At 32.8% G+C, this 25,158-nt stretch overlaps 2 long non-coding RNA genes across 2 annotated transcripts; one reads left to right on the forward strand and one right to left on the reverse strand.

Annotated features, from left to right (window-relative positions):
• The first annotated feature begins 7,187 nt into the window (after window positions 1-7,187).
• LOC134249406 (uncharacterized) lies at window positions 7,188-12,416 on the forward strand. The gene is made up of 3 exons (XR_009988272.1): window positions 7,188-7,234; window positions 7,318-7,370; window positions 12,343-12,416. It is a non-coding gene; the product is annotated as an uncharacterized LOC134249406 (long non-coding RNA).
• An 8,114-nt stretch (window positions 12,417-20,530) lies between these two features.
• LOC134249405 (uncharacterized) lies at window positions 20,531-24,533 on the reverse strand. Its single transcript, XR_009988271.1, has 4 exons — window positions 24,369-24,533; window positions 24,196-24,251; window positions 22,268-22,414; window positions 20,531-20,599 (listed from the first exon to the last, which is right to left on the reverse strand). It is a non-coding gene; the product is annotated as an uncharacterized LOC134249405 (long non-coding RNA).
• Window positions 24,534-25,158: the final 625 nt, after the last annotated feature.

A 25,158-nucleotide genomic window follows, 5' to 3' on the forward strand; every position in this document is an offset into this window, starting at 1 on the left:
GAAGTCCCCTTTAAGTCCTCATAATGCAAGTCAAATGAATTCAAAATAGACCAAAGGCATTCTTTTTTAATTGGAATCCGAATGTAAACAAAGGACAATAACTCTAATTTGTTTACCTTCTCATAGGGTGGTAAATCCTAGCCTTTGTGCTCGTGATTCTGAGAATGCCTGACCAATAAAAGATTGGACTGCAAGGTTTCTAAAAGTGAAAATAGTAGACCTACCCACAATTACTATATACAGTTCACTGCAAGACTTTGAACATGTATGATTATACTGACACGAATTCCTGTCACAGACTCCATAAAGATTATCATCAAAACATTTTAGAAAGCCTGTTACCGAAATCCTGCTGTAATTATTACTGGGACCAGTAGTAGGAGACATATAGAACAGTCAGCGCTCCTGATCTGTATACTGCTCCTTGAAATGAAAGGATTATTTACTCTCTTCAACATAAATTTCAAATCATAAGTTTTCCAACTTAACTAAACACTGGCAACCTGCTGTCTACCTAACGTACATTGAACATGTAGATGAAAATCTCTAATAAGTTTAAGGGACTGCTATTGAAGATATAAGAAAAATGCATTATCTACTACCTTTTCTATTCTTTCTTTTCACCCAAATAACACAATTCAAAGACTTTTATAATTTTCGAATAACATAAATTTATAACTGCATCAATAAAACTAAATAAATCTAATTTCCTTGTAGTGATATATATATATATATATATATATATATATATATATATATATATATATATATATATATATATATATATATATTTATGAAGCACATTTTACAACAACTCTTAACCCAACATAACTGTCCTCAGTGAAGATATATTAATATAGAAAGCACAAAGAAATTCACTTTTACATGGATACCCACTTCCGCCCCAGCCCGGGGTTGAACTCTCGACCTTCGGAATCTGTCTCCTAGCAGTGCAGGAACAGCGCGCTAGACCGCTCGGCTATCTAGGCAAGTCAAAAAAACTTGCTTTCGATGCCGATGGAATTCTCGCGGCGCTGCCCTACACTACACGGTCATTGAGAATAGAAGTGAGATACAGTTATTTGGACATTAGTTTTAACAGAGGATTGTTACCAATACATGTTGTAATGAAATTAATTATTATTTATAAAGCACATTTTACAACAACTCTTAAACTAACATAACTGCCCTCAGTGAAGAAATATTAATATAGAAAGCACAAAGAAATTCACTTTTACATGGATACCCACTTCCGCCCCAGCCCGGGGTTGAACTCTCGACCTTCGGAATCTGTCTCCTAGCAGTGCAGGAACAGCGCGCTAGACCGCTCGGCTATCTAGGCAAGTCAAAAAAACTTGCTTTCGATGCCGATGGAATTCTCGCGGCGCTGCCCTACACTACACGGTCATTGAGAATAGAAGTGAGATACAGTTATTTGGACATTAGTTTTAACAGAGGATTGTTACCAATACATGTTGTAATGAAATTAATTATTATTTATAAAGCACATTTTACAACAACTCTTAAACTAACATAACTGCCATCAGTGAAGAAATATTAATATAGAAAGCACAAAGAAATTCACTTTTACATGGTGCACATCCTGCACTGCTAGGAGACAGATTCCGAAGGTCGAGAGTTCAACCCCGGGCTGGGGCGGAAGTGGGTATCCATGTAAAAGTGAATTTCTTTGTGCTTTCTATATTAATATTTCTTCACTGAGGGCAGTTATGTTAGTTTAAGAGTTGTTGTAAAATGTGCTTTATAAATAATAATTAATTTCATTACAACATGTATTGGTAACAATCCTCTGTTAAAACTAATGTCCAAATAACTGTATCTCACTTCTATTCTCAATGACCGTGTAGTGTAGGGCAGCGCCGCGAGAATTCCATCGGCATCGAAAGCAAGTTTTTTGACTTGCCTAGATAGCCGAGCGGTCTAGCGCGCTGTTCCTGCACTGCTAGGAGACAGATTCCGAAGGTCGAGAGTTCAACCCCGGGCTGGGGCGGAAGTGGGTATCCATGTAAAAGTGAATTTCTTTGTGCTTTCTATATATATATATATATATATATATATATATATATATAGAAAGTTAAAACTCTTAGTTATTGTAAATCTCATTATACAAATGGTTGGTTTATTTAAAAACAAGTTCTATGTATTAACACGCCGTTATGGAGCTTATTTCATTTTGTTTTGTGTTACCCTTGCATTACATGTTTTTACTGACAACTGGGTTAATTAATGGATCAAGGACTTGCTTTGGTATAGAGTAAGTAACCATATCAAGTGAATGTTAATTAATTACGCTAACAGTCTGCTTGTATATTTGATGTTCATCTGTAGGGGAAAACCGAGATGTTGCCCAGAGTATAAAGAAAAGGATGGTTCATGTGTGTGTAAGTTGAATCTTATCTAGATATACTGGAAATATTAAAAACATAGCTATTTCAATTATAGTGTACGCATATATAATTTGAACAGGTGAGCGATTCTTTTGTAACTCTGTTTTGTTTGACTGTTTCTTTAACGTCCCTTCGAGGATTTTCACACATATCGAACTTCTTCTCTAACTCGGCAACAAGGCCTTTGGACAATGAAAATTATTTCGAGCCAGCACCAGCTGCAACACGAGGACTCGGTTTATGTTCCCTCACCAAATGGACTTCTCTCCAAGCCCTACAGTGGGATACGAACCCATGACGCAAGAATCAAGGATTTTAAACAATACTTTACTAAAATAACTGTTGAAGGTTTGAGAAATATTTTTAGATGGAAAATCTTAACACAATCTCATTAATACCCGGATAAAAGAAATTAATAGCAACATTTAATTTGCATATTCATAAACAAAGCTGAACGTCATGAGAACCCACAAGCATAGCTTACCATCCAAGCCCTAGAGAACTAAGAACCCACTAGCAGAGGCCTCGACTCAGGACTCAAAATGTAAATTATATACGGCACCACTTTTGATGCATAAAATGCGCTTTTCGACACAAACTGACTCTTCAGGGCTGCTCATGTAGTAAAAAGTATATAATCTAATAGCCTCTTGTCAGCTCCCCAAGGGTTATTAGTTAATTACATATTTGGGATTTCCAACAATAGGGCATGGGCATCACTTAATTGTAAATCAAATTAAAAAAATAAGATTTTCAAAAACTCGAAAAAACTTGGAAAATTCTTAATCATTTTTTTCAAAGGTAACGTACATAACAACGTACAACTCTTCTTCACTATATAATTATATCATTATTCGCAATAAATTAAGAACTATATAGAGTTTTGTTATAGACAAATGCTACTTCAATAAAAATGGATACAAAAATTGTCCTATCTTGTAATTGGTCATCAACAAAATTTCTTTGTTTTAAATGACTCTGATTCTACACACAAGTATTGTGAACTTAACATGTAAAGGATGCTAAAGCTCCTCAACATTTATGAGGTCTTCGAAGCCCAGTTGCGGATGGTGATCGTTACAAATTATGTCTTGTTCTATAAATGAGTACTGGATAATTTAGTTGAATTTTCCACACTGCTTTAAGACAGATATAGATGGGTTTTTCTCCCTTGCTTAATGAAATTTTGCAAAAAGCAATGGTCTTTACATTTGATGGTTTACTTTCTAGTAGCCATAAGTATGGTGTTAGAAGCACTAACATGTAAAAGCCGGGAGTTGAGGGTAGGGTGGTTTTCGTTTTCTTCAAGGACAACTACCGTTCACGGTAGCTCAGTCGGTAGAGCGCTCGCTCCGTGATAAGGAGGTTGTGAGTTCGTATCTCAGCCGCGACTGACCTAGTCGATGAAATGGGTAGCAACTGTTCCTTCGCCATGCACTCGGCACTTTTAAGTGAAAGTTGCGGGTCCTTCGGATGAGACCTTAAAAACCGAGGCTCCGTGTCAGCGGCAGGCGTTTGAACGATAAAGATCCCTCACTGCTCAATGGTCCTTAGTGCCGAGTAAAGGTCAAAATTTGAAGCCCTTCACCGGTATACGGTGACGTCTCCATATAGAGAACACCAAACACGCAACGAACGAACGTATCTCGACGATATTAACCGTATTACTAGTTTATAAATACCATCACTCGCTTTAATATACAGTGTATGTATTTTGTAATTATTTCAAAGGTGGATTCAGCACCAGCGTGCCGAACGTGCGCCCCCTCTCCCATTGATTTTTTAATTTTGTTTGTATTATCTTAAAATCAACAGGAAAACACCTCTAATTTCTTATAGAGTTCCTCAGTTTCTGGAGGCTTCGCCCCTCAATCGCGCCCCTGGATCCCCACAAGGGCTTTGTCCTGGACCAACTGGGGCTTTAATGCAGCCCCCAGACTTCCCAGTCTTCTACTGCACCCCCACGTTTTGAAATTCCTGGATCCGCCGCTGAATAAATATATATTTAGACAGTTTAACTACTAGTACATATTTCTACACTTCCTAGTAAGATATGAACGACAAATATCGGGTTATTATATCTATGTCGGGTTCCTTATATCCACACCCTAGATGGAAACTTGCATCTATTGTTCAATTGTGCTCAGCTCTTGCACAGCGTCGTATTGATAATTGTTACAACCTATAAGTATGGCACGCCAAATTCACAAAAATGAGATATACTTGATTTATCAACTCTAAACTATAGTTTACAAACCGTAAACTATAGTTAACAAACCGTAACTATAGTTAACAATTCGTTAACTATAGTTAACTATAGTTTTCATTTGTAAAACTATATTTAACGATTGTTAACTATAGTTTACGAATGTAATCTAAGTTTATCTGTCTGTAATAAAACGTTAGTTAACAATAGTTTTGTTGATAAACATAGATTCACGTCTGTAAACTATAATTTACAATCGTGAACTATAGTTAAGAGTTGTTAATCATAGTTTCACAAATCGTGAAACTATATTTATCAGATCGTCAACAATAGTTAAGAGTTGTAAACCATAGTTTACAAATCGTGAAACTGTATTTATCAGATAATCTGTGTTTTTCGATCGCAAATGATTATTTCCGGTGTTAAGTATAGTTTTACGGTTGTGAAACATAAATTATCGCGTTAACTATGATTTATAGATGTAAAATATATATTCAAGTTCAACTTGTTAAATATACTTTGCAGTCCGTAAACTATAGTTCACAACCGATAAACCTAGTTTTTCAACTGTGAAACTATGTTTAGCTCATTTTTGTGAATTTGGCGTAATTCATTATCAAAATAAACAAAGGTCATCCTTTAACATGGGTGGATCCAGAAAGTTTTGAAAGGAGGGGGGTCCAGGTCAGTGTACCCAGCACTCATGCATAGAATCACACCATGGCTACTTCAATTTCGTACCTTCTTTTATAAGAAGGGGAGCTCCAACAACATTTGACAAGCAAAAAAAAAACAAAAAAACAAACAAACAAACAAACAAACAAAAAACAAAAAGCAAACAAAAAAAAAAAAAAAAACAACAACAAAAAACAAAAAACAAAAAAAAAAAACAAAAAAAAAACAAAAAAAAAAAACAAAAAAAAAAAAAAAAAAAAAAAAAAAAAAAAAAAAAAAAAAAAAAAAAAAACAAAACAAAAAAAAAAAAAAAAAAAAAAAAAAAATGCATTAAAATTGGGAGGCAGTAGAGGGGGGCTTCGTGTCAATTTTATGTTTGTTACATTATTTTCAGTCTTGAATCTGCGTATTTTCCGGCAACGAAAAGATGTGGAGGGAGCTTCCAAAACAAAAAATATTATTTAAAACTGGACCAAAAGATTATTTTCAGAAAAAGGAGCCCCCTCCTTCTGCATACTACAGAAACTTTCACATTTTTCTATATTGATTAGGTATCTTAAGTTCGCTGGAATCTTCCTTGCATGTTACTTGTGGATGTTCGGAGCTCTTAGACGGGGTTGTGAAGGTACACGGAGGAAAGCAAATACGCGAAAATCTACAGATCTTTTAAGGGGGTCAAACCCCCGGACCCCCCTCTGGTCTGCCAATGATTTAATATAATATAGATCAATTTTCATTTATTATAAGTTAAGTATAAATTAAAAGAATCAATAAATACGCACCTGAACATATGCATATATTTATATCATACATGTACTGGTACATGGAACACCAAAGCCATTATACTTATCAAAAATAAGAAAAATATTGAAAAATAATTTTTATTTTCCTGTACGTGTGATTCGTCCGTACGTTTCGTCAGTTACACAGGTAATCACAAAGTAAACAACTTTACCTTTCGTAAAACAGATATTCGTTCGTTACGTGTTTGGTGTTCTCTTATGAGTGAAAAATTCTCGAGAGGGACGTTAAACAATATACAATCAATCAATCAATCAATCAAGGACAACTCATTAGTGCTTTAAGATGACCCTTTATTTTGTTGAATTTTAAAAATATTGAGCTAAACATTTAAATTGTATCGTAAAAAAAAATTAAAGCTTCCGTTCATTGTCTTCAAGTTTAAAAGTAAGTCATCGATTGTAAAAGTCAGCGCTCCTCGCAAAAAATCAATAGGAATGAAAAAAAACTAATACAAAACATTCTTGGGTAATGGGGGTTTAAATTGTTAAAATGAAGGGCCAAGCCCTCTTACATGTATTAGGGGAGATAATCAAGAAAAGACAAAAATGGGTGGGGTCATGCATTGAAAGATCTTCTTAAGAATCACTGGACCATAAAAGCTGAAACTTGTGTGGAAACATCCTGGGGTACTGTAGAATCTAAATTGTACAACCCATGATCCCCAGGGGTAGTGCGGGGTTACAAAAGGTATTACTAAGGGGAAATCTGATGAAGAACAGCATGGCCAAAGCAATTCAGTTTGTGGTAAATTATTCAACTTTTAAGCGCATGCGTACAATGAAGAGGAGGTAGTGAAGCAATATTTATGTGTAGGGTTAGAAAAAAAATTGTTTACTTTAATGTTTCTCTGTAGAAGTAGATTTTTTAGGATCAGATGAACATTGGGTGTAATACTGTAGTGACATACACCTTAAAGCCTTGATTCTGAAATGAGGTTAATTTTCTGAAAACTAATATCTTCAAGAACTTAACAAAATTTGCAAGCGTCATGCAATAAAAAATTTAAAATCTAAAAATTCTGCTTTTCTCAATTTCCCGTTTTCACGTCTCGGTATCTTTTTAAGCATTATTTTATTAATAGCACATTTTTTGCAGTGATAACCGAAATAGTTAATGGACCTGGAGTTTGCAAGGATAACAGGTAATTACGTTCTAGAAATATTGATGTAAATTTAACGTCAAGTATTCTTTATTGAATTAACGAAGCTAATCGTTTATCTGTAGTGGAAATCTGAGATGTTGCATTAATTATCAACAACACGGCTATGACTGCAAACGTAAGTTGAATTTTTTAATTAAATAAAAAAATAATTTCATGTATCTCTAGTCTTATTCAATTACATGTAGACCGTGACTAGACCGGTCAGGGTAGCCTAGTGGTAGAGCGTTCGCTTCGTGATCGGGAGGCCCGGGTTCGATTCTCGATCGCGGCGCCGCGTCATACCTAAGACGTAAACATAGGGAGTGACTGTTCCTTCGCCAAGCGCTCGGCACTAGAAGTGAAAGTCACGGGTCTTTCGGATATGACCTTAAAAACGTAGGTCCCGTGTCACGGTAGGCGTTGGCACGATAAAGAACCCTCACTGCTCAATAGCCCTGAGTGCCGAGTATAGGTCTAAATCTGAAGCCCTTCACCGGCATCGGTGACGTCTCCATATGAGTGAAAAATTCTCAAGAGGGACGTTAAACAATATATAATCAATCAATCAATTACATGTAAATATTGTATAACGGTGATTCAGATGTATAGTTGTGTGTCATAAGTGAATATAATTTTAATTTTTTCTCTATATATTTCATTGAAAACAACATTTCGTAAAATCACTGGCAAATGATCAATTTTTTGTCCAATTCAATTATTAGTTTCAATACTTAAACCAGAAAATGTTTAGTTATCTTTCTTTAAATGATCATTACATATTTAATTTTTTGTAAAAGATGGCTGATAAGTTCTAAATTCAAGACCAATGCTGACTAATTCATAGTGAATGTGTGACTTAAAATTTCATGTCGTACTTAAATTACAATATTTTAAATTATTAATGGTGATCAGATTAAAAAAATGTTAATATCAACAACAACAAAAAAAAAATGCATAATAGAGATATTTATTACAAAATCTGTCAAGAAATATCACACCAGTGATTTTACAAAATGTTGTTTTTACCGAAATATATTGAGAAAAAACTTCACTTTCGGAAATTTGAAAATGAAAGAACTTCTTTGTGCTGAACCAGTACTTTATGAGACAATGATTCTAATATTACACAGTCTTATCCTAAAAACCGGTCTCCAGGTCCCGCAGTGGGATTCGAACCAGCAACAGCAAGGATCAACTCCTGTCTCTGAATCTCTGTAGCAAAATTGTCAATCACTGAGCCACAAGGACAACTCCAAAAAAGATGAAGATAACGAACATTGATTAATTTCATAAATCCAATAAAACGTAGTGTGAATTGGGGAAACAAAGACATACCTCTAAAAATACCAGACATGGGATCAGGTATATCAAGCATCTCCACCTGCTTTTGTATTTATTAGATTTATAGAGTACTTCAGATGAAAGAGTAAAATTAAAGGTGCGCAATTGCATTATGTTATAAAGTATTTTTGAAAGTTTCATTCAGTTTTACTCTGCGGTATTATACCGTATAGGAGGAGTTGCGGATAAGAGATGGGTACTCTTCAACATTATAGAAAAATAGCAGTGTCCATGTTTTGTTCTGGGAAACCCAAAATTATGTGTCTGATCAAAAGTAAAATAGGAGGTGCGCAATGGCACTATGTAACAACGAGTCTGTGAAAAACTCATGAAATTTCATTCAGTCATATAATAGGAGTTGCGGATAAGAGATGAGTACACACCAAAGTGTAATAGACGGACGGACTTACTGATCACTATACCCTCCCACTTTTCATGCAGGGGGGGGGGGGGTAGAATAACTTTGACGTTTGTTGATAAACATTGTACCTTTCATAAAGTATTTTAAGGCTGCATTTCATTTCCGGAATTTTTGGTAATTATCATTTTTCATTTTCGACATTTTTCATTTTTCATTTCCGACATTTTTTTGTTTTCATTTCCGATATTTTTCAAATACATATATAGTACTTTTAGTAACAGATCTGAATACTTTACTTATGAAAAATTTAAAGAAAAAAATCATAAATAAAAACATTGAAATCCAAAAACAAAACAAAAAACAAAATATGTCGGAAATGAAATAAAAAATGTCGGAAATGCTAGGCATATTTCCGGAAATGAAATGCAGCGTATTTTAATCTCTAACGCTTGGAACCCAGACAAATTTTAAACATTTTGAAACCTTACCTAGAATATTGAACGCCTTAACTTTAAAATTTTTAACATTCTGAAACCTTACCTAGTAATTGTCGTGTACTCATTATTTGAATTTCTAATTCAATAATTAGTAAACGACACAATCTTTAATAAAAATTATTGGCATACCTCTGAAAAAGCTAAAAAGCCAAAATCTACACTTGTTGGAGAAATCCACTTAACGGTGTATATGTTAGGAGAGCGATGAAATAAATCTAAACTGATACCCCTATCTGTAAAGGATGGATGTAGTTAATAATGTAAATAAAACGAAAGATGTAACAAACTAAATTTTGGTTTATAAGAAATATGTATTTCGGGTTTTAAAGATTAAATTTATGTGATTCCCGAAACTAATTATTTGATTGAACTTTTTTTCTCGGACACAAATAATACTACACTTATTCTAAGTTTTATTTTTTATGAAAAAAATAAAGGAAAGAAAAGCAATAACAAGCATCATGTAAGTACTTAATAAAATATCTATAGAAATGTTTTCATCTCTATACTGTGTTGCCTATGCGTATTGCAAAAAAAGTAGAAAATTGAGTTAATTTATATTATGCCTGGAGAAGAAATTATTATATTGTTGAAAGAGATATAACTAAAATCATGAATTTTGAATCATTTAAGGACATTTCGGTATTCATATTTAGTATCATCATTGAATATAAGCTTCAAGTATACACAAAATAATTTTAAAAAATATTCTCCATTTAAGTACAAAGAAATCTTTACAGTATAATTCCCAAACAATATGCAAAAACTCATCATAGTAGCTCTACATTTCCCTTTTAAGTCAAATTGTTGTAAAGTCATACCACTTAAAGCCCAAAAATGAGCACCAGACACATCTCTTTCATATTTTACTTATAAAAGACGTGAATGGTAATCGAAATACCAAGCTATATGATAAACGTGATGACTTTAACTTTACAATCGTCAAATTCCCTTATACGTATGCAACAATATACCTTCATCACCTGCATACGGAATTTATATATCTCAGTTGATTCGATAAGCAAGAGCATGCTCTAAGTATGAACAATTTCTAAAAACAGGTAACTTATTAACAAACAATTTTATGAAACAGAATATCAGCAGTCTCGTTTAAAACCATTATTTCGTTAGTTCTATGGTCGATACAATAATCTTGTCAGCAAATACAATTTGTCATCGAGTCAAATGCTCACTGACATTTTTCATACCAATTGTTAGTCTTATTCATACACTGAATTGACGACAAATTTTTCCGTTATCTCCCGGACATGACAAGGAACACTCGGCGATTTGTGACCGGTCTGCAGGGGATGCTCATTCCTCCATTGCACCTGATCCCACCTCTGATGTTTTGGAGTTCCGTGTTTACTCTACTCCTATTTTGCATTTTCTAATGGACTTTTGGTCTTGAATACTGTTCGTTATATCCATATGTTTCTTTAAAAAAAACGCACACACACAAAAAGGTTTAAATGTGAAGGAATTTTTTTTCTCTACATCTCCGTTAATTGTGCAGTTTTTTCTTTTCCTTTATATTTTTACAACGTTATTTTAAATCAATAAAAAAAAAAAAAATAAAATGAGACTGCAGGAAACCCTTACAACATAAAATTTACATTAGTCCTCATAATTAAAAAGCAAATCATGCTTTTGTACGTTTAGTTACAAATTTGATATTTCAAAATAATAGTTTAATCAAATTGTTTCACAGAAGCCACGGTTAATTATGTATAAATCTGAGGGGAGGGGAAAACACATTCCTTGTAATTATTCATGCACAAAAATTGTTATTATAATGCAATTATGAAAATTTGAACAATTTTTTATTCAATAAATCTTTATGCAATCATTCTATTATCCAGGCGGTGGACAGTTTTTGAAAGTAAATTGATTTCTTGACGATGCAAATATACATAATTATATCATCTTATAATTATGTCGTCTTTAATCGTTTAATGTTTTAAATGAAGTCAGTAAATTGCCTGGAATTCATATCCTAGTCTAATGTCTAAATAAGAAAATTAACACAGTAAAGTATTTGATAGTACATGTATGTAGTAAGCCTCGCTCTGTTTAAGTGAATTTGACAAGTAAATGATTTAAATCAAGTCGAAAAGGATCTCTTACGGAAATCTAATTCACAAATTCCACAACGAAGAACCTTGAATGTAGAATTGTACTACGTTCATGCCTAGACATGATAGCCAAAAGGGTCACATTCATCCTTGCATTTAATATATTGTAAAATAGTATAAATATAGTTGTATATTAAATAGAGCATTATTACAGTAATCCTTTTGAAAGTAAAGCAGAAGTAATACTAGTCCTTTACCGACAATTGTAATCTCATGTTTTCCTTTAAAATATTAAAAAAAATCATGTTAATGTTTCGCAACAGTAGTTTTTGATCTATCAGGTAGACTCACCAAATCCAATTTATAATCTACAAGCGCTTAAAAGGTTTGGAAAAATAAGTAAGACAGACTGGCATACATAGAGATAAACATATATATTCCAACGCATTAGTAAAATTTATAGCTAAATAATTTAAAAAAGAATAATTTTAATTTACTATTTGCTGTGAATATTGCTGGCTTTCATATTCTGAGCCGTCTATTCTTGCCTTTCCGTATTATTTTTTAAAGTCTTTAAAGGTAATACACTAAGTTTGAAATAAAGTTTGATAATAAAGTGTCTTAATATTGAAAATGTAATGCTTAATATCATATTTTTATATACTTCAAGTTGCGCATTTTTTTTCAATTATTTAAAGCGTTATTTAATTAGATTAATCCTTCACGAAACATTTTGCAAGTCTACAATTGATCCAGAAAGGTAGATTAAGAAAAAAATCAAGAATAAGTAATTGGTTTAAAACTTATAAAATATATACACTATTGATGTTACAGCCTGTGAAATAGGTACATATGGTTTAAACTGTTCTGGAGGATTATGTCCTAATGGATACTATGGATTTGGCTGTATGGGAACATGCCACTGTACAAATGACCAGTATTGTGACAGAAAGATAGGATGTAGTTACAAAACTTACCCCAATATTATAAACGGTAAGAATTTTAAAGATAGTAAAATAAGTACCACTGACCGGTTCTGTGACAGAATGGCAGGGTTTGTCCTATATGTAAATACTACAGTTGACAATTGTAAGAAAAAACTTTTATTTCTATCTTTAATTAATATATTTAGAGGTACTGTGAGCAATTAGCTCACTAAATGATACCCCCGCCTCCCTTATGGTTATAAAGGCAAAGTCCATGTTTTGCACACGGAGACCAGAAATAAATGTCAGATCAAAAAGTAAAATAGTAGGTTCACAATGGCATTATGCAATAAAAAAATCTGTAAAAGTATCATTAAATTTAATTCAGTGGTATAGGATTGCAGACAAGAGATGGGTATCCTTTAATATTATAGATAGAATGGTCGTGTCCATGTCTTGCTCCGGGAAACACAATACAATACAAGAATTGGATAAAAGAGGGGTATCTCAAAGCAAAACAGACGGACGTGAAGAGAGACAGACGGACATACATCCGCATCACTATACATCCTCCTGCTTTTCAAGCTGTGGTATAAAAAAGTATGCAAAATTTTGGTTTTCACACTTAAAACAATGTTTTAACATGAACATTTTATAACATATACTTGTAAGTTATGTGACAATAGTGACATATTCATTTTAACGTCGTCGATGGATATTCATTTCACTGACATTTTGCAACCAAAAGATCTTTTTGGAAGGGGGTGGGGGAACTTATTGACTTTATATTACTACCTGTACTGTTTAAAACAGAGGGATGTTCCTTTAACAGGTAACACCTTCTCCTACAGGCCCCAGGATCATGAAGCATCTTAAGCTTATGTAAAAAAAAACTTCATGTTATGCTTGAATGTTGTGAAAGTCAAGAAGATGAAAATTGAAATGATTTCCAATATTCATTCACAAAAGTGTTGTAATTTGCAAATTTGAAGATTAATTCATTTATTAAAAACATTTTAGAGGCAATTGAAAATTTGACTTAAGTCTAAGTCTGTTTCAAAATCCTGGGGCCTGGACACCTGTGATCCCACCTAGAGAATTTCTAGGGTCCCGTGCTTTTATATTCTGTTCTCAGTTCTCAACGTTGTTTTTTTAAGAAAGAATTTGTTAATTGAATCAAAATTAGAATTCCTATAAAAATACAATTTTATTCTTATTTTTTGGGTGGGGTAGGGTGGGAGGGTCATGTGGTTGTATTACAGTGTATATAGCTTCTTATAATTTCTGCATATTTATTAATTTAAATATTTGTTTAGAGGAACAAATTGAAACAGGCAGAACGGTTTCAATTGGTGAAAAAGTGTTATACGTGGTCTTAGGGGTCTTCCTAACTGCTGGAATTTTTTCGACCATCATCATCGTCCGTAAGAGGTACATTTTCTTCTATCCTTCTCCTACCCCCCCCCCCTTATCTGCCTATAAAGTCTCTGCAGAACAAGCACATGATTTATGAAAAATGTATGTGAAATCAAACTTACATTAATTTCATATACCGGTATTTGAATGTTAAATATTATAACTTTTGTTCTTGACAAATTAATACAAAATAAATTAACACATAAGGCATAATTCGTAAATTGAGCTCGAATTTAGATACATGTATAGACTGGTCAGTTATTTACAACGCTCCAAAGTAAAAAGTCGTCATATCGATAAATGAACCGAATGTCATCATTTTTTGCACAAAAGAGAAATTCAAATATATTCATTGTTTTTTTTCTTCAGAATGCAATCTCAAAGAGAGTCAAGGTACATTGCATCTATGTTCTTACCACAGTTTTATGCTAATCCAGTTCGTGAAAGAGGAGGAGATTCAAATGCAGACTATGAAGTCGTTGACACTCGGTCGAAAATCGAAGGCTCCGGAAAAAGTCCTGTATGCAATGATCAAGAAAATGAATATTTGGAAATAGTTTAAAAGACATATTAATTTACAATTTTTGTTAACGATTCTTGTTTATTTTTAAGATATTTTAATTTTAACAATATAGGAAAACCATAACATACTCACATACTTGAAATGAATACTGTAAAACGAGACAGCTCATAAATTTAAGACAGACAATATTATTCAGTCTGGCAAAAAAAATATTTTCATTTAAATACATGTAGCAACAACAACTTATATGGCTACATAATAAATAAATACACATATATAGTCGAATAAACTTTTTTTCAAGTGAATTTTCGCCCTTCAATAATGACTTGTTATTTGCATTAATATTATTTTCACTTCGTTACGTCCCACAATGCAGAAAACTTTGGAAAAAAGATGAACAGAGAGCACAAAAATTTCCAAGTTTATCCAGAGTTCCTAACATTTATATTATTGGCTGGGTTACATGTTTATTAGTAAGAATAGTGTCATGTGACTTGTCAGCATGTTTAGATATTATACTTTCATTTCAAGTGGTTAAATCGTATTCGTAGAGAAACATTTGTTTAAAAACACTATTGCCTGTATAATGTATAATGAAGCCAACAGTCAACATTGCTTGACGACAGGTGATATTCCAAAAAAAGTTGATTTGCATAATGCGCAAAGTTTAGCGTAATATGTATTTGTATAAAATATTCAGTATAATATTACTATACACCTATTTACTGGCTATGAGGACAATAGCAAGTTTATCGTCCCCCCAAGACAGCAAACTATTTCCCGAGGTGCGGCCGAGGGAAATAGTTTCCTGTCGAGGGGGACGATAAACTTGCTATTGTCCGAATAGTCAGTAAATAGGTGTTTTAATAATACCGATGCTGACTCTAGTTTTGTTACGTCATAAAATATACGTCACAATCCGTATATCAGAAGTTTTCCGAGATGAAAAGCGAGGGAAACAGAATACTGCCGGTGAATAGTTTGATGACTATTTCACCATGGGCAGATAGCACATAAACTATTTCATGATAGGGGCTGTTTGGAAAAGATAGCATGTTTATTCGTCATATTTTTATACAGAATAAATTCACAGAGGTATAATAATTATATTTGTATCCTCTCATTGCAGGAAAAAATTATGGATATAAAAGTAAATAAATACTTGGCATGTTAACGAATAATCAAGTCTCGACTTTTGTTCGATCCTAACGGCTACTAACAAAATTTTTTTAAGTCGGTTATTCGTTTCAAATTTGCTACTTGATATTAGCCTTAAATTTAAGGTATTTATTAACGGATAATGTCATTAGTTATCCAGGTTCAATCAAGGGTGTACGGGGATTTACCCCGGGTTTTATTCCATACACCCTGAGGCCGAAGGCCGAAGGGTGTATGGAATACAACCCGGGGTAAATAACCGTACACCCTTGATTGGACCTGGATAACGAATTTATTTCCTTTGTACCAATAAAAATGCTTTGTAAACATGATTTTAAGCTTTTATCATAGAGAATGTATGTATTGTGACGTCACGTTTTATTTACACCCGGTTCAAGTCGGGTGCACGGATATCTACACCCGACTTTGTAACCAATCAAAGCTCGTGTTACAAGCTAGATAGGAAATAAATTTATATATCATTATAATTTAAAGTTATGTTTCAGAAGTTCTAAGTTTATTCGAATGAATGATCGAATAAAAGGTTTTATGTCCCTGAACTCGAAGGGGAGGAGATCGAGGGGACAGGGATATTTTAGATTAATCTTCTTTCACTGAATTTATCTTTGACCATAACGCTACGTATACAGATCGCGTAATGCAAATAATTTGCAATTTATGGCACAAGATTTTCTGCTCACTGTTGGGAAGAATTTCTCCACTTTCAGCATTGGTCAATCGACTACCTTTCATTCCCTAATTTTATACACATTTTTAAAACCAGTCTGTATATTCTATCTACCCCCAACCATTATGTGCGTCACTTCAGATCGATTAACTCGCCTGTTTTGATTTTTTGGTCGGATGGCAGAAAATTCTAAGCAAGCGAGTTTATCGATCTGTAGACATGAATTTCAAGGGTTTGGTGATTGGATAAAATATAAAGGTTAATAACAGAATGTGTCCTATAATGGAGAGTGAAAGGTAGTTGATTGACGAATGCTGAAGTGGAGAAATTCTTTCTAACTGTGCGCAGAAAATCTAGAGCCGTAAATTGCTTGTTTAAGTTTTGAATATTATCATACGATAATGTGGCGTCTGATCTAAGTGCACTACACCACCATCGTTAGTTATCACCAAACATTCTATGTTTTAATTTTTGCGTTATCAAATTGAAGAAATAAAGTATCGTCTGTTGTCTTCTAATTTGCATATAAAATCCAAATTATTGGTAAATTGGAATTACCAGACATTTTTACTCTGGAAAACTGTAGATCTCCTTTTATAGAGATATTTTTATCATTTGATGTCAAATCATGTTTTGTTACAGAAGGATTTTCGATGCAAATAGTAAAATCCACAGGCGCTTGAAGTGTGGACCGACCCCCTCCCTTCCCAATTTTATTTTAAATTGTGAGAGCTTTACATTGATCAAAAATATATAAATTTCCCCGTCAATCACGTCCATATGTCGTTATATGCAATCAGATTATACTTTTTCTTACTTTTAGAGAATGACCTTGTACGGTATGATTAAAATACACAAGTTAAGAAATAAAATTTGTAAACAAAGGGGGAGGGGTCCATGCTTCAAGACGTATTTCCAAGTTCCAAGGTAATAACAGTGTTAACTTTCGTAATTTTGCAAGCACTCTGTCAAGGGGATGCTCTTCTACTGGTCTCTTGAACCTTAACTCCATCAGTAGAGTTTTACATGTATATGTCGTTATCGGGCGATTTTTGATTGGGTACATAAATTTTCTTCATTAACTGCTTTGAAGGAGGTTTTGGAGTTGGCACATCCGTTTCGCTTTATCTGATAAGGAAATATAACAGAGATACAAGTATATTGAAGTCTTTGAAAAATCATTTTCAGTGGATTTATTTTAGCGTTTTTCTACTTTTAATTCAGAAGGAATAGGGAACCATAGAGACATACGACTCGTCCATTCGTGCTAAACAGCACGTGACTGAGATTGCTGGATCTTGGATTTTGTGAAGAGAGAGACAAAGAGAGATTATAAATATGGTCTGTACCTATATGCATCACAGACGTGTGTGTGTGAGAGAGAGAGATAATTAAATTTCCTAAGATATATGTGTGTAATTTATAACAGCTGTGGTTAAGGAAGCATTTAAATGGAAACAGAATATGAAACACTTAAATCTGCATCAAAATAACATGATCATGATTTTCTTTTTAAAGTTTTCCTGTTTGCATTTCAAGAGCATTTGGCAATCTCCATTGCAAATTCTGATAAATTGTCCGGATTTAAAGCAAGTGAATGGCATTCTCTTGATAAACCACTTGTATTATTCGTAACATCGTTCCTTTTATCATGATTATTTTCCTTATTGCCATCAATTTCAGCCATAACAGGGTTCTTGCTGAGAACTATGGCATCATACTTGTCCTGAGACGTACTATGGCGGTTGAATATTCCTTCGTCAATATGATCGTAGACGTCTTCTTCGTCTATTGCATTCACTTTGGAATCTACATTGAATCTCCTGGTGCTAAGCATGTTTTTATTGTTTGAGGCCCTTGTCCACTGAGAAAAAATCCTCTTGCGCTCTCGCGCTGAATCTGCGTTTTCAGGCCGATTTGTTTCTCGTCCTTCATAAAAGATTAGTTTCGATTTGCTTACTAAAACAAAATTCTCTTATTTTATCTTGAAAAGGAAAATCCACAATAAATCTTATTTTAAAATATAATTAGCTTTTCATTTTTATTTTAAAAAAAATGTAAAGGCAAATCATGATAATGGAATATATCTTACATTATTTCTTTAGTTAATAATTAAATTAAATAACATTTTTAGAAAATTAAAGAATTATAATATTATTCTTGATGTTATTGTGGACATATCTGTTTTTATCTAAACTATAATTTAAAAAAGCATTTTGAGAGCTTCTACAGGTACTTACTTCTCAAAAACTGGCGTATAAATTCTAATCTATAAAGCAACATGTATTATTATTAAAAGAAAGATCATCAGTTCCGACTTTTCAGAAATAAAGATATGTAATACATTTAAGAAGTTCATGAGGATATACGAGGGGTGAACAAAAAGTTCGCAAATTAACTCTATATCTACAAAACCACAATTCAGATTAGAATAAAATTTGGTACACACATAGCCATACACATATTCTATACATAGCATATGCTGCATAAAGTTTTGCTCCTTATTTGTGACGTCACAATATGAAAATGACGTCACCGTGTAGGTCACTTGTGACGAAAATTGGTTGTCTCAGTCGTACTCGTTTAACAAAAGACTGTACAATTTATTGTATATCTTATAAAGCCCTCTGCCATAGCATATAATAATTTGTACACAGTTTATTAAGACAAATGACTTCCTATAAATTTAATCAATGATTGGATTGGTCGTTTTCGTGAAGGAAGGCAGATGTTTAAAAATGATACCTGTCATGTTGCCCAGTGAAAGCAAGTTTAAAAAAGATATGTGTTTTTAATTAAGCAATTTGCCATCAAATACCTCCAATTTACACTTTGAAAAATAGTTGAATATTTGAACAATAATATACTTATTAAATACCTAAGATATCGTTTACTTTAGATTTTAAACATATTAGATATGATAAAATGGAGGTTCCCATTCTCTGTCCACCTTGAATGAACGTCTCTCCCGAGACAGAAGATTTGTGTTTTAAAGGTACTTGGACACAGATTTGAAGTTAATATTTTCTCATTTTTTCTGTATAATATCACGAGTTATATATTTTAGTAGCATTTCACACAAAAATTAATTAAAAATCTTATTTCATTTAAAAGTTATTAAAACTTTAAAATTTTTGGCGGGTTTGATTGACACATCCTTGCACTTTCACAAATTTTAACTTTATTTTTAATCCTTAGGAAAAGTGGCAATCCTGATGTGTATTAATGAGAAATATTAAAACTTAAATCAAGAAGAATAATTTTATTCAGAATAGAAATGTTAGAAAGCAGAACTACTTCACAAGTATCGTCATTCCGTTGTGTACAGAGTTTTGCGAATCGATCACACTCGTGTTGTACACAGGTTTTTGTAAACATGTTATTGTTTGGTGTTTACGATTCATCGGGTGCGTTAAATCGCCAAAGTCTGTTCACCACATCTGCACGGACTGACAATATATTGTGTGTTTGTTTTGCTTTAGTACTTGTCTACTCTGAATTTTCTGGATTATAGTATTAATATTTTTCATTAATACACATCAGGATTGCCACTTTTCCTAAGGATTAAGAATAAAGTTAAAATTTGTGAAAGTGCAAGGATGTGTCAATCAAACCCGCCAAAAAAATTTAAGTTTTAATAACTTTTAAATGAAATAAGATTTTTAATTAATTTTTGTGTGAAATGCTATTAAAATATATAAGTTGTAATATTATAGAGAAAATATTAACTTCAAATCTGTGTCCAAGTACCTTTAATGGTCGCCATGCTTATTTTTGGAAAGGATATTCTTATCCACCCATTCTGTTGCCGAGATTTGACCTCTTCTGACAATTGAACTGTTCTTGTTATAAAAATTAACGTACATGGAAAGAAATATAAAACTCAGAAAAATCTTTCAGCTTTTGTGACAGAACGCTACGGAGGGGGTCACGTGACCGCCAATATCACGTGATTTGCGCATGTGCAGAACGGTGGCTGATGTTCATTAAAATTGGAGAGGACTGATTTAAAGTATAATCAACACTGATACCAAATATTGTTTCTTTTATGGAAGTTACTCAACTAGTTCGCGAACTTTTTGTTCACCCCTCGTATTTATTTATCTATTATTTATTTTTTGAAACATAACATGCATAAGGCTACATTGTATTTTTTTAATAAACGTTTTGTCTCCGTAGGATTAAGCAAAGGAAATCAAAATTTAGATAATTTTATGAAATACCCATACACACACAATAGCTTCAAAATAACTTACTTTTTATTACAAAGGAAGACGATGGCTACTAGTATAGAAATAACACCGAAAATTCCCGCCGTTATTGTAACAATAATGACTGTACTATTATATGACTTTTCCTCTAATAGTGCATCCTCTGGGTCTGATTAAAAATTAAATATACAATCCTAAGTTGAAGAAAAAAATCTTACAAGAAGTATCAAATAATTTTGTGCTCTCTATGTACTATCAACATCAAATTTTCAACACAAACTCCAAAGAATTCTTTTTAATACATCAAATATATCAAAATTTTTAATTCATATTTTAATTAAAAACTGACCATCATCAACAGCATACAGATATTAATTATTCGATTGCTTATTTTCAGTATGTAAAGATATAAGATTTTAAAAACTCGACAGGAATTGTTAAAATCGGCATAGCAGTATTTAAAGCGGCAATACGGCTGCAAATCGTGTGCTTTTTCATTCAAATTTGTCCCGTGGGGATCCGGGTTAGAATAGGTCCTCAGTATCCCCTTGCTTGTCGTAAAAGGCGACTAAATGGGGCGGTCCTTCGGATGAGACCGTATAAACCAAGGCCCCGTGTCACAGCAGATGTGGCACGATAAAGATCCCTCCCTGCTCAAAGGCCGTAAGTGCCGAGCATAGGCCTAAATTTGCAGCCCTTCACCGGCAATGGTGACGTCTCCATATCAGCGAAATATTCTGAAGAGGGACGTTAAACAGTACACAATCAATCAATTCATTCAAATTCATCCAATATATCATTAAGTAAAAAGTTGAAGTAAGCAGTTTGAGAAAAATAGATATTCTCTCCTCATACAAAATTAACGTAATTAGAATCTGCCGGAAAATCAAGGGTCATACAATTTAGCTCTGTTTACTATGACATTTGCATACAATGTAGGGATTACAATTATAATGGAATATTAGCTATAGGTATGAGCAATTCTCAAAATCAAAATATCATAACTATCCGGTAAATTAATTATAGTTAACATTTTAGTCTGCATTCAGATGAATTTAACATGATTAAGTACAAATGTTGACGTTTTGTGTATTGGGGTGCAGGAAAGGAAAATCCACCAAATCATACGTCATCGCGGCAAAATATCAAACATAATACATTTCTGTAGTTCCAATAAAATTTGCACTTCAAATGGCAATAATTTTTATAAGTCGTAAATGCATTTGTATGATGAGTTTACGCTGATCTTTATTTTCTTTGAAAGCCATGGAGATACGAGAAATGATAGCATGTATCAACAAATCTGTAGGGTAGAACCTTCGCGAGCCCCACGTGAGTGTCGCCGAGATCCCGTTTCTTCTTCATCCAATGATTATATTAATTTCCCAACTAAATTTTTGTCAGGAAAGTTGCTTTCAAATTTCAAGTCCTATTTTTGGTTTCGTTTTTCGTTTTGGTCGACTTTGTCAATAGCTGGCCTACCGGGCTTTCCTCTCTTACCATGCTGTTTTGTTTATGAAAACTACGCATGCGTATATAGCATGGAATGTGGAACCTCGAACACGTTGCGATGTATATATATTTATGTACCATAAATAATTATTAATTTAAATGAAATAATCAAAATTATTTACTTATGAAACTTGTAGTTTTCTGAAAGTGTATACATTTATGAATATGAAAAAATTCCAAATCCTATTAGGAAAATTTTAACAAGTCTGTTTTTGAAGAGATGCGCCGTATTGTCACTTTAATGTCAGCATTTTGAATACAAAAAAATTTAATTTCAATCTCCAAAAACGAGATAAGTTTCGATTCAACTACAAAAAGTTCTTACCCTTTGTAGTATTATAAAAACATCCTATTTTCCTGTCACAATACTGGTCGGACGTACAGTTACATTTACTCTGACAACCAAATCCATAGTATCCATAGACACAGGGTCCTCCTGTACACCTGTCTCCATACGTGCCTACTTCACAGGCTAGAACAACATGGTCAACGAAGAAATGAATTTACATAGTATTAGTCTTTCACAATTCCTTCAGTTATTCTAAAATTACATAAATATTTTTCATACAAAAACACTTTGAAATATTCCTATTACATCCAAATGAATTGATTGAGTAAACATTTGATAAAACAGTGCTCGATGGTGAAAATATGAGTGGGTTTTAAATTATAACATGTATTAAAGTGATATTTCAGCATCCCTGATACCATCACTCTTTGTTACAAGAGTGAAAATAAATAACTGTAAAAAGAACGAAAATATATGTATATTGTGCAAACAACAAAGAAAGTATTTACCTAAAATTGAACTTAATCAAGAAAATGAAGCAGGTTTTAGAAAGGATATTTTATTTCAGACATTATTCGGACTTGACACTTTTTATCAATTGCAAGCACACCTATGGAGTGTAAGAAAAAAACTTGTTTGTGCTTCAATAATCTTGAAACATGACTTCAAACAAGCAGATTATTTTAAGGAATTCATCCTTGTCTTGTCATCGAAAATCGGTGGTTTCCACCGTAATCTGTTGCCGTTTGAGGAGAATCGGGTAATGAAGCGTAAAGTCTATTTAATAACTCAAATTGTAAGCAGAACAACCAAGAGCGATAAAATTTTGAGGTTGTTATCTTTCATTTAGAGTTTCAAAGTACACCGTTATTTCAATTCAATTTGTAATTTAGAGAAACTGGGGATTAATACTACTGGTCGTAAGCCAACTTATACCCATAGCTACCTTTCTAAGAAAGACATTCTTCAAAATCACATGTCAGTTTTGAATATTTTTAATTTTCCTAACAACCAGAGTGGATTTGATTTACCATATCTATATTGGATTCAAAACTTCACCAAAATCGAATACGAAAAAAACAATAGCGGTTTCTGTTAAATGTTCTACCAAGCATCTTTCTTTACTCTTCACTAAAATATGAAGAGTTGTGGAGATGAAACTTCAGGAGTACCGTGCAACAATATATTCGAAAAGGTGTAAAACACATGTGGATAATAAAAAAAAAAATCCCAGGAACCTTTTGAAAATTTGAAATCACAAACTATAACCAAAATCAATAGCATTCAAACTTACGACTTTACAATTTTATATACAGCCATTTCCAATGATAAAATATAAACCAGGCTTTTTGATATCATTGACAGCTGCTTTTTCAATAAAAATGGAACTCGTAAATATACTCACCGTGTCATTGGTTATTTGTAACATTATTTTGTTAAAAAACATTCTGATTGTACACACACGTACTCTGGAGTTGATGTTAAAAAGGTGCTTGTGTTTTGATCTATGTGTTTTTTGGAGAGCAGGTTTTTCAACAATCTATTGGAATTCCCATGGGTACTAATTGCTCCCCGTTAAAAGCAGTTTTAGTTTTGCATTCATATGAAGCAGAATTTGTCCAAACTCTTATAAATGAAAAGAAGAAAACACTTGCTGTGGCCTTTTATTCGACATTTACGTAGATATATAAACGAAGTATTGTCAATTAAAAATATTTTTAAATTTGAATACTGTTTGTCATCTTCAAATATTTCAATTGTACAGTACATATGTGTTATACCTGTATGCATTGCTTTTAATCTTTTATTTTTTATATACTTTTGAAGTCATTCACCTCGCAATATCTTTTCCTTACTATTGTACATAGATGATACTTTATTTATGTACTGATGATCTTATCAATCGTAAACACCTAGAGAATGAAAAGTTTTTTTTAGTTGCAATATCTAAAAAACAGACTTACGTTCACAGATGTCATACTTTTGTCGATAATTTGTACAGCATTTAAGGTTTGTTTCACTAGGTTAAAATCAAATAAAATTATATTACAAAATAGAAATTCATACAATGTGTAACGACATGTATAGTTTTAAAAAGTGTCTTCAAATCAATTCATTATTGAATTTTGTAAAGCACACTTACCCTTTGCAAACTCCGGGTCCATGTTTTAGCTTAATTATTCCGTTGGCGAAATAAAAAATGATGGCAAACACATAATAATGCTGAAATAGATTCATTGTGATTTAAAGATTGAATTATTCTCGATTTCAATATGCAAATGCATGGTATGCAGTACTGAAAATTCACTTCCTTCCCACATTATCATATAAGGAAATTAAGTATATTTTTACCATATCGATTTTAATGTCATTATTATTATTATCAAAGTTGTCACAATGAAACAAAGTTAGAAAAGCATGAACAGAAATACCTTCTCCAAGTTAATACAAAAATTAATTTATGCCTTCCATATGATAATAGTGCAAATTTAACACCTAGTTTCCCGCAGCTCTGTTATTTTTCAGATTGAATGAAAAAGAATGAGTATTGTTGTAAATATGTCATTTATTAATGACACAAATGAAACATGAAATTTGGGAGATCCTATGACTTTCTGCAATTTGTATCTACACCTTGTTATGAATCTCCCAAAAATGAAAATAACATCATGACAATACTCAAAAAACACATATATATCAAACATTTAAGCTGAAAAATAAGGTGGCAACAAATAATAGGCCACCAAAAATCCAACTACATTGGATTTTCCACCACCCAAGGGAAACAACATGGACAACATAGGAGAAAAACCTTAATAACCTTTATATATGTGTTTAAGAAAAAATGATCGCTCTGTATACCTGAATAATAAATGATGGCCAGCAAACCCTGTAACTTACCACATTTTAATTGCATAAATCATGAT

This window comes from Saccostrea cucullata, unplaced genomic scaffold (assembly GCF_032062105.1).
Source record: "Saccostrea cucullata isolate Sc308-1 unplaced genomic scaffold, CSIRO_AGI_Scuc_v1 ctg1996, whole genome shotgun sequence".
NCBI lineage: Eukaryota > Metazoa > Mollusca > Bivalvia > Ostreida > Ostreidae > Saccostrea > Saccostrea cuccullata.